The following is a 10,300-nucleotide window of genomic DNA, read 5'->3' as shown; positions in this document are numbered from 1 at the left end:
TTAACTTGTACACTCCTGTTGATCATGATGGGATGGCGTTAACAAAAGAGCAGAAGGAAATGAAAAATGTACGATCAGTCCCCTCAGGAAGTTGCGAGGTTGCGTTCCTGTGAATCATCCGATTTCACCGCGAGTGAAGTCGCTGCGATCTTAAACATCAAAGGGCATCTTTCACTGTTTCTTTAATATGTTTGGCGCTCTGCATGCTAGAGATGTAGTTTATTCTTTGCTGTGAAGCAGACGGCTAATCTACAGCCCTTTTCACACTGCGGTTCCACCTCAGCGCTGTGACGAATCGCCGCCGCCATGCAGCCTTTGCCATTTTACACTGGACCAAGCAACGCCGGCGTAAAGCCACCCCAATATGTTTTTTACAGCGTTCTGGCGTTGCGGAAGCAAAACGTGCCCTGCCGGCTCTGCAGTTTTACACAGACGCCGCTTCGCCTCTGATACTACCTCTGATGCTGGCTCAGAGGTGGAACGACTTCCCCCCGCCATTCCCCCTCTATGCATCGAAGACGGAACATAACAGAGGCGTAATAATCCAGCCTTGAACTGGCAGTGTATAAGATGCTTGTGCTAACGAGACTTTGGTGTGGTCATCTCTCTTTCAGGAGCTTCCTCACCTCAAACCACAGCGTCCTTTATGGGGCCGTGTGCAGTGAATCCTCAAAAATACATCCAACACTCGATGTCTTCTTGTCCGCTTAGCCACTTCCTGATGCCTGGTGTTGTCAGAAGCTGTGTTCCCAACTTTTCACCAATCAGAAGCTGTGAAATCAGCGCTGACACAAACTTCAGTTACAAAGAGTCATTGTACAGTGAGATGTCTCTTATCAGTTGTTTTATACCGCCTCATCAGCTAAGATGAAGAGTAGAACAGAGTAAATGTAATACATAACGTGTAGTTTCTCCTTTGCTCATATAGCACTGTGATGTGCATGTACAATGAGAAATTAGCATTTCATGGCTGTTGACTTCAGTTCTATTCAGTTTTAAATTTTTGATTTGGCATCTTGACACAGAAATCAACCAGCAGTGTTAGTCTTAGTCTTTATTGGAACGTTTGCCCCAGTCGCTCACTGTGGATGTGTGATGTGTTAAACAAAAAAACCCCACAGCAACTTGCATTGCGACGTATTAAAAAAGCTACCGCGAAGTACGGCATTTTTGGCCGCAATAATCACAGAAATTGTTGGAATCCAGAGGGACTGAGATTGTAAGGTTTTAAGATTTAGCGACTCAGAGACGTGTTTAATGTTTTCTGTAACCTCGGTGAGTTTCTCATTGCCGGCTCGACTGTTTTTTATTTCCCCAGCCTGCTTGTTGTCACATCTCTCACCTTGTCTTGAACTATATCACGGCTTTCTTTAAGTGCCTTGTGACGCATGATGAATTGAAGTGAAATGTGTCATGTTGAGAGGCCTCCGCCGTGTCGCTCTGGTTTTGTTCTTTATCTGAACAGCAGTCGGAGCTGCTGTGTGGCATCGCTGTGACAAGAAAGCTGTGCCAATGAGCCGGCGCCATCCAGACTCATTATTCCCCCCTCGACCTACATCAGCGCTTTGACATATGCATCTGTCTTCTGTCTTCCGTTTCAGAGGGAGCCCGTCAGTTGTTTAACTCATCTGCCAATAAACACACGAGCCAGTTGTGAAGTGTAGATTGATTGTCACGGGACTGATGGTGAATAAGTCTTCCTGTTCTTCTGATACAAAGATTATATAAACTAGTGAAATTATTTTTTTCACTTTTACTTTATTCAAACCACATCCATGATTAAACAGTACATTTTCTTGTTTCAAGGTTGACTGCTGAAAGAAATCTAATTATATTCTCCGTTGTTTTTCACATTTCCGCTCACTTGATATATTTGCAAATGTCATGATCTAATATCGGCTTTTTGACGCACTCAGCGCCTTTTCAAGCATCCTGTTTCCATGGTAACAGCTTAAGAGAACAACTGATTCCACTTCTTGATTAAAACAACTAAGAGAAGCACTTTCATTTGTCTCAAACTAAATAACCATCTATTGTCTGTACCTGCAGTTATTTGCAGTGTCGGAGCTGCTAAACAGTCTGAACTTGTTCCTTTGATGTTACTAATATGAGATTTTACATCCGTGTCTGAAAAGGATGTTCGGAATATAAATATGTCACCTTAAAAAAATAAAGTAACACCCCTTTCCGTCAAGATATGAGCCAACATTGACATCCATCCATCCATTATCTATACCACTTATCCTGCTCAGGGTTGCTCAGGGGGGCTGGAGCCGATCTGTCATTGGGCGAGAGGCGAGTTACACCCTGGACTGATCGCCTGTCAATCACAGCTGACACATGACACACAGACTACCTTTCACGCTCACACCTACGGGCAAGTCTTTAGACTGTGGGAGGAAGCTGGAGTACCTGGAGAGACACACAAACTCCACATAGAAAGGCCCCCTACGTCCGAATTGGGATTTGAACCAGCAACCTTCTAGCTCTGAAGGTGCATCACCCTGCAGCCCTAACATTGACATGTTTAATTAAAAGGAATCTTAATTAATACTGATTATCATGCGTCCCAATTTTGTATATGAAAGCTCCTCATTCCTAGAACAGTGTGACCTTTGACCTCGGCCCTGATTTTTTTTTAATCTTTATACACACTGCATAGTGTCCAGGACAGGCTAATGCTTTTATACCAATCTTCCCAAGATAATATACCTATAAAACTATACAGGTGCACACAGCCTCATCAGCAGCATTTAGTCCACTTATTACTTGATTAAGACAAAACTGGTGCTGATATATGGAAAGAACTTTTCACAGTTTGAAACAACAAACCGGTACTAATTAGTTCCAGAGTTACCACTAGGGTTGGCACGGCATCCAGTAAGACATGGCTTAAGGGAACTTAACTAAAGCCTGCTCCACACAGATGTGTAAAATGTGAGACCCCACATGTGACGATATATAATCATAGATTTAACAGTTTTGCTCCTGTAGTGTGTGGAGAGAAACAATGTGACCCAAACAGCACAACACACACTAACAGATTCCATTCAACAACAACCAGAGTCACAACACTCATAACTGGAAATCTCGCAAAACTCTTGCGGTCAAACGAGACTTTAGAGAAAACAAACATTGCGGACGCTAAGCAGGAAGAATTGGCGATGATAGTTTTAGGACTTTTTACTGAAAATTCTGGAAGAAAAAAGAACATGAAGTGGGTGAAGTGGTGGAGACGGCATGAACATGTTACTTTCTTGCTGTGGTTGTTGTGCCAAAGCGTATTGTGCTTCCTTCTTCAGTCAGCTTGCTTCCCCATTGGCTATCGTTTCGTTCCACGTGACGCTGTCATCGGGGTTCCCCCCCACACGACAGGATAACGGATCGTAAATATTGAATTGAAATCGGTGCGGCCACGACGGCCTTCCGAGCAGATCAGGGGACGTAAAATCACTCTCAACATCCCTCACACCACAGGAACATCTGGCAACATCATCTTTAGAAGCATCAAAAAATTGTGACTTTGCTTATGATTGTCAGAAGGGGGGAATCGGGCCCAAAATCGGCCCAATTACCTTGTAGTGTGTACCCCGCTTAACAGGTTAAAAATGGATGAAGAATTCGACCAAATGGCATCTTCAACAAAGTGTTAATTTCCTGTGACTATGTTGACATCCTGTCACATGTTGGGGGAAAAGTGTTTGCAAGCACTTTTTCCATACTTTGTGCTCAGGTGTCCGTTTGCACAGCAGTCTCCCAGTCCTGTAACAGATACTTTTCATAATACAGCAGGCAGTATTTTTCCTCCTTTCAGCAGAAACCTCAAACAGCGGCTGTATCCCGGTGGAAGAGCTTCTTTCTTACTGCTTCACACAAAAACTTTGCCTCATTTCCTGCACACTCCTTTTTCACCGGCACTTTTCTTTAAGTCCAATCCGATCGAACGAGCTCTTTCCTCCTTTCCTCCTTCCTCCTCTTTTCTACTTCTCTCTTCTGAGGTGAAGGTATGTAGTTACTGTCTATTTTTAGCCTCAGCTGCATTGCCTTTTAGCTTTAGATTCTTTTGCTCAGACGCATTTTTTTTTTTTTTTGCTCATGCACAATGATCCTTTAGCTCTTTCTTGTTCGCTACCATTCCTCAGGGGAGGAAGTTACGGCAGTTGGAGGAGTTTGGCAAAAAAACTTTTCTTAACTGCAACTTAGGCATGTGTTTGGAAAGTTACAGCAAAGGATAAGAACTCTGTGCTGGGATATCATCTCACGAGGGTGTCTGTCACATATGCAGGGATTGGTGTTAGGTACTTGCTGAGTCGCTCGACGTGTCTGAGTACCATGTGCTGTGTGTTATGCTTGAGAGGGTTTTGAGAACAGCCCAGATGGTGCGTCTTCCCTCTTTTACTGTGAGCAACTGGTGGCTTCAGGATGGTTCCCAGTGATCCAGTTCTGACCGCATTTGCCTCGAACACGGACCTGAGACGTTAGGGGGAATTTAAAGGGACGTCATATCAGGAAAGTCTTTGTAGATAAGACAAATATTTGAATCTTAATAAACCATCTTTAATGTAAACGCAAACACAGCCTCACTTTAAGCAGCACAAAGCGAAGCAAATACATGAGGCCTCTTCCTTTGACACATTTCCATGCCAACTGAGATGGACTCACTCTCGCCTCCCAAACAAGTCCAATATTCCCAGCTGCTTGTAGGACAACGTGTTACTGGAAGACCCAAAGAAAAGGTAGACCTTAGCACTTGGGAGACCATGGCAACCAATAAGGCGTCTTGGACAAAACTTGTCTGCCTCCACCTCAAGCGCAGACTGAGGAAGGAAAGATCCCCCACTAAAAAAGCCCAAACTAAACCCAATACCACACTGCACCAATCGTCCTCTTCGCCCACTTCAAGACCCACAAGGACCAAGAAGAAGGACAGGCACGCTTGACCCTGAGTGACCGCCGATGATGATGATGATGTTGCCAGAAACGTGTCAAAAGGAGAGCCCTCTTCAAAGAGAACCCTTTCAGATAAAGTTTCCCCTGTTCCAGTTTGGTTTTGACCAATTTTATATTCACAAGTCATTTTGGAGCAAGAGAAGACAATTTTCACGTCCATGTGTAGAACAAATACATTTTGTTTTCTAAGAACTTGTCTTATCAGTATTTAAATAAATGTTGTCACCAGTAATTGTAGTGCTTTGCATATAGAATAGACGGGACTTGCTCTTGCTTGTTGGGACCACAGCCAAGATTCTGTATGTGTTCGGACATGTTCACAATAGGGCATGTTTAGTTTGGCTCGAAAATGAGGGATGCAAATGGAAATCCCCCTGCACTGTACAGAAATGATATGGCGCCAAAAGAACTGTATACTAATTAGCAACTGTGAAAATGGGTTACCGGGTACATGTAAAGGTGAAAACAATGGTTGTAACTTAAGTTAGGTTGTGTCTTTACCATATGTATTCACACATTGTGGAGGTCACACACAGTTTCGCAACATGATAGGTAACATACCTGCTGGGCTTTGATGTTTGAAGTGTCATGGAAAATTTTTTAATCGCTGTCCTCTCACTTGTAAGGAGTTACGCCACAGTATATCTAGACTTGTCTTGTTTTCATATTGGACAGCATCTTTTTCCAGTTCTTTCCTTACCTGCCTCTCTGTCTGCCGTGTTCGATCTCCAATAAGGAAAAAGAAGGGAAAAATAGCCTTTGGAGTGACATAACATAACTGATGGCGACATCAACAAGTGGCCATTGAGGGACAGGATGGGAAGACAACACTTATGGATCCCTCCTTCTGGTAACGGCTTCATTAATCACAACCCCAATCGATGGCTGCGCAGGAAACAGGGGGCTTCCCAGAGCTCCCCACCAACAAACAACACAATAGATTTTTTCCCTATTGCATGTCTTGTTGTGTCTTTGACCCAGTTTGTTTCTACATGGGATTTTAACCTCTGCTGAGCACCCAAGTGTGAATCTCTCACTGGGATACGTGAGTGAATAATCCAAACTGTGACCAAGAAACAGTCAGTCACTTGTTGTAGATTGTACAATATAACTGCAACTGTTAGTGTCCTTGCTAAAGAGGATAAGGCCATCAAGCAAAAGCTTAAAATACAGAAAACAATGATCTCACAAACATCATAATTGCACTTGTCAACAAATTTAAAGTCACAAAAACAGAGCCAGTGTTTCAAAGTTTCACTTTCATAGCTCTTATAATAGAGCCATTGTACCATAACACTCGTAATGATATCTTTCTTCTGCTGATTGTATCGTATACTTTGTTGGTGTTGTGGATTGCCTCACTTCCCTTCAGCTCAGATAAATGTTATGGGTTCCAGAGCTGGCCAATGAGCCGTGAAGCAAGCCTGATTAATTGAAAAATCTAAAGAGATAAAGAGCATATTGCTGCTAAACCGAGGAGCACAGGAGGTAATGAGGAGAAACAGGGCGCAGCGCTGCAAAGCTGAGAGGTAAAGAAAGGTAGACAAAGAACTAATAAAGCTGAGGATAGAGGGAAGATGTTTCTGGAACGTCCCGATCATTCTTGGAGGATAATACGAACACACACGTATGGCATACTTAAATAGTAGCGTGAAAGGTTGCCATTCTCTATGTGTCAGCCCTGTGATTGACTGGTGATCATTCCAGGGTGTACCCCGCTACTGGCCCAATAATGGATGGATGGACGGATGGATATACTTAAATAGTTAGTATACCAAATACTGTCATGGTCACAGTCTTGGTCACCTGTCTGTCTCAACATAACATAGATTTTATTGACTTGTACAGTTCAGGGATGTCCTATTCCAGCACGGTAACCCCAAGAAGTAAAATGTACTTACCAAGGATGCAACAAAATAACCGTCTATACTTTCTGCAATAATGGAAGAGGACCAAACTGTTGAATAAATCATTGAAGTCAGACATTGAAATTTTTACCTGATGTTGGCTCAAGATGAAAAGCTTGGGTTCACGAAAGCTCACAAAGACCATGAATGTATTGACCGAACTGCCGAGTAATCAAATCCAACAGTTGAGCAGACATGTCAATTTGCTTGTGGCACTACAGGAAATTCTTGGAATAACAAAAGATAGTAGGATTTATCTTATGATTTCATGGTAATCCATCTAATAGTGACTGATGGACCACCATCCCAAGACCTTTGCTGTATGGTGGGAAGTGTCAATACCAACTCCATCCATCCATCCATCCATCCATCCATCCAATATCTACACTGCTTATCCTGTTCAGGGTCGCGGTGGGGCTGGAGCCAATCCCAGCTGTCATTGGGTTTGAGGCGGGGTACACCCTGGACTGATCGGCAGTCAACGGGCTGACACAGAGAGACTGACAAGCTTTCACCGTCACCAATGAGTCACCAATGAACCTAACGAGCATGTCATTGGACTGTAGAAGGAAGTTGGAGTACCCGGAGGGAACCCACGCAGGCACGGGGAGAACATGCAAACTCCACACAGAAAGGCCCACTTCGTCCGACCCGGGATTTCAACCAGGAACCTAGCTGTGAGGCGGCAGCGCTAACGACTTCACCATCGTGCAGCCCTTCAACACCAACTCACATGCCCAATCTGATATAGACCCTGGGAGATTAACCCCCCCCAAATTGCATTCAGTGACACAGGTGGGCCCGCACCACGCAGAGCCCCAACTCAATAATCTGGTTCAGGTAATGGAGAGATTGTTGGCGTAATTAAATATGAATAAGATTCAAACTGTTGGGGATTTTAACCAAGTCTCTAGACTAAAATGGGATGCACTCACCAGCATTCCAAACCTTTGCAGCACAAAATACTGTACAGTAAATGTGAGAATCATACTGCCTCCCTTTGCGCTGACACTTAATGTTGGCATTACTCTTCATGTGCTGCAGAGCTGTATGTATGGATAAAAGATGAGAAGGAGGATCTAAACCTGTAGTTTAGATTTTTTCCGGTGGCAGGTACCCCGCCGTGCAGCAGCTCGTCTCTGACATGGATTAAAGGCAGATAACATGCTGGTGATTTTACTCTGCCCTCACAACCGATTCCCTCCCCTCATCTCCCTGTACTTTATCACCTCATTAGCGCACAGCCCCGGAGGATTCTTCAAGGTGTCGTAGGTGTAACACATCCAGATGGATGTTTCGAACACTGCCATTTTATTTCCTGCATCCTGTTTACGGATGATTCCGACGTCCCCGGTGCACTGTTGCGGTGCTCCTGGAGCTATGGCCGTGTGAGACGCGATATGATTTAAAGCATGCTGCTACAGAGCCCCTTGGAACATCTGAATACAGGTGGTTCCAAAAGCCAAAAGGTTTGAAACAAAAACGGTCTCCCGTGCCCCACTGTGACTCTTGAATCCCCTCTAAAGAGAACGTGCCCCTTCTACTTATAATCAAACACAACAAAACACCAGGGGAGCAGAGTTAAGAAGCTGTGTACAGAGCAGTGGTTTGACAGCAGGATCTGTCAGATGGCATCTTTATTATGTTCCATGAGGAGTCCCGGAGGGCCGCACAAGCATCTGTTTCCCCTCTTTGCTGCCACTACAGTCATATAGAAATGAGCCCACTTCCCACATTTGAAAGAAGAGGACATGATTTAGAGGAACAATGCAGAGGAGGAAATGTATGCAGGGGAGGAAATGGAGGGAAGTGCATGCTAAGTGTGCTGTCAAAGTGCTGGTAGGCCTGGATCTGGCTTTGCAGTTGCATCACAAAACTCCAAGCAACTACAACTATAAGTATAATTTTGACATACACGTAATTCATGCAACTTTATACTTGGTACACTACATTTTAAAATAAAATATCGTATGTTTTTGTTTTACTTTTATCTAGTAGTATAGCTACTGGTCATTTGCATGCGGTTATGTGGCTGAATAGACCTTTCTAAGTTGTTTCTTTGCAATGCTTTGGTGTACAATTGGTCATCACGCACTCAAAACGACAAAAAGAATATATAATCTAAGGGCGTTCTGGGCTTCATAATCCCCTTTGAGTTTCCCCAAACCAAAACATTAGCTGTCTTTCTGTAATTTCTCAAACTAACCTAAATGTGCTTAGACAAAGGTTCCTTTACATCTGTGCATGTACAGTAGTTATACGTCCTTAAATGCATCTCAAAGGTTTATGTCAAACTGTCTTTGCTTTGAGCCCGTTAGAAGACAATCAAATGGCAGGTGTCGCGTAGTTGAAGATGTAGGCTTGGGATGTTTTAAACTGCACTAAAGAACATCCATACATGTGAGTCATAAAGGGCACCTGCTCTTGGCTTCCTGCTGGGAGTGTTTTTCCAGCAGTCTGTTGAAGATCAGGGCTGAAAGGGGAGCACGGCCCGGTGGGGGTCCACATCTGGAGTTTGCGAACATGAAGGCAGAGAACTGAGGCTTCAGGGCCTAATTCATCCACTCGGGGGAGAAAAAAATAAGTTGTGGGCAAGACGACCAAAAGACCACCTGCTGCATTTCTCTCAGAAATTAAGGATTTTATTTTGAAACAGCTTATATCTATTAAAAAAAGCTCCATAAATGTTAGCATCGTGTAACTTATTAGGTGATCAAAGATAAAGTGAAATCAGTTCAATTGCAAATTTCCCGTACCATTAAGTTAACCCTGCTTGTACCACTACAACAACAATCACAACAACTACTACAGCTACTACCACGTATACTGTATAGCTGCAATTGTTGTTGTTGTACAGGGAAATTTAGTGACTTAAACATAGACACACGTGGTGGGTTCTGGTTTAGCTCAGCAGTTAAATTGTGCGTCCCATAAACAGAGGCTACAGTCCTTGATGCGGCGGCCATGGGTTCGACTCCCACCTTCGGCCCTTTGCCGCCTATCAAACCTACTTGTTTACTGACGATGTGAAGATTATGGAGTACTACGTAACCAAATAGTTTGCACAAATCCACGCACCCCCAAAGCATTACAATGTTCCCCCTCTGAAACATTGAACCATACTAGCTGGGTGCGAGAGTTATTTATAAGGCAGCGGAGAGAAGAACTCCACATCTCCGCTTCAGATTTCTGCCTTTGTACTTGAGGAAATTCCTTTTGTACTTCAGAAGACACTGTCAATGTAGCTGCCTGAAACTCAATCTTTCATATTTTTGTCTGAGTGTTGTGACTCTTCATCTCTGCAGGGGAGAAAAAAACTATAGATTTTTCTCATATTGGCTTTAAGGACAAATAGCGACAACATCAAAACAAACAGATACGACTCGGAGCCACTACTGCCAAACAACTACTTCAGAACTGATTTGATATTTGGTGCTCTGTAA

This window comes from Semicossyphus pulcher, unplaced genomic scaffold (assembly GCF_022749685.1).
Source record: "Semicossyphus pulcher isolate SPU_LCO1_2020_fin unplaced genomic scaffold, fSemPul1.0.p SCAF_4, whole genome shotgun sequence".
Classification (NCBI taxonomy): domain Eukaryota; kingdom Metazoa; phylum Chordata; class Actinopteri; order Labriformes; family Labridae; genus Semicossyphus; species Semicossyphus pulcher.
This window is presented reverse-complemented; position numbering follows the sequence as displayed.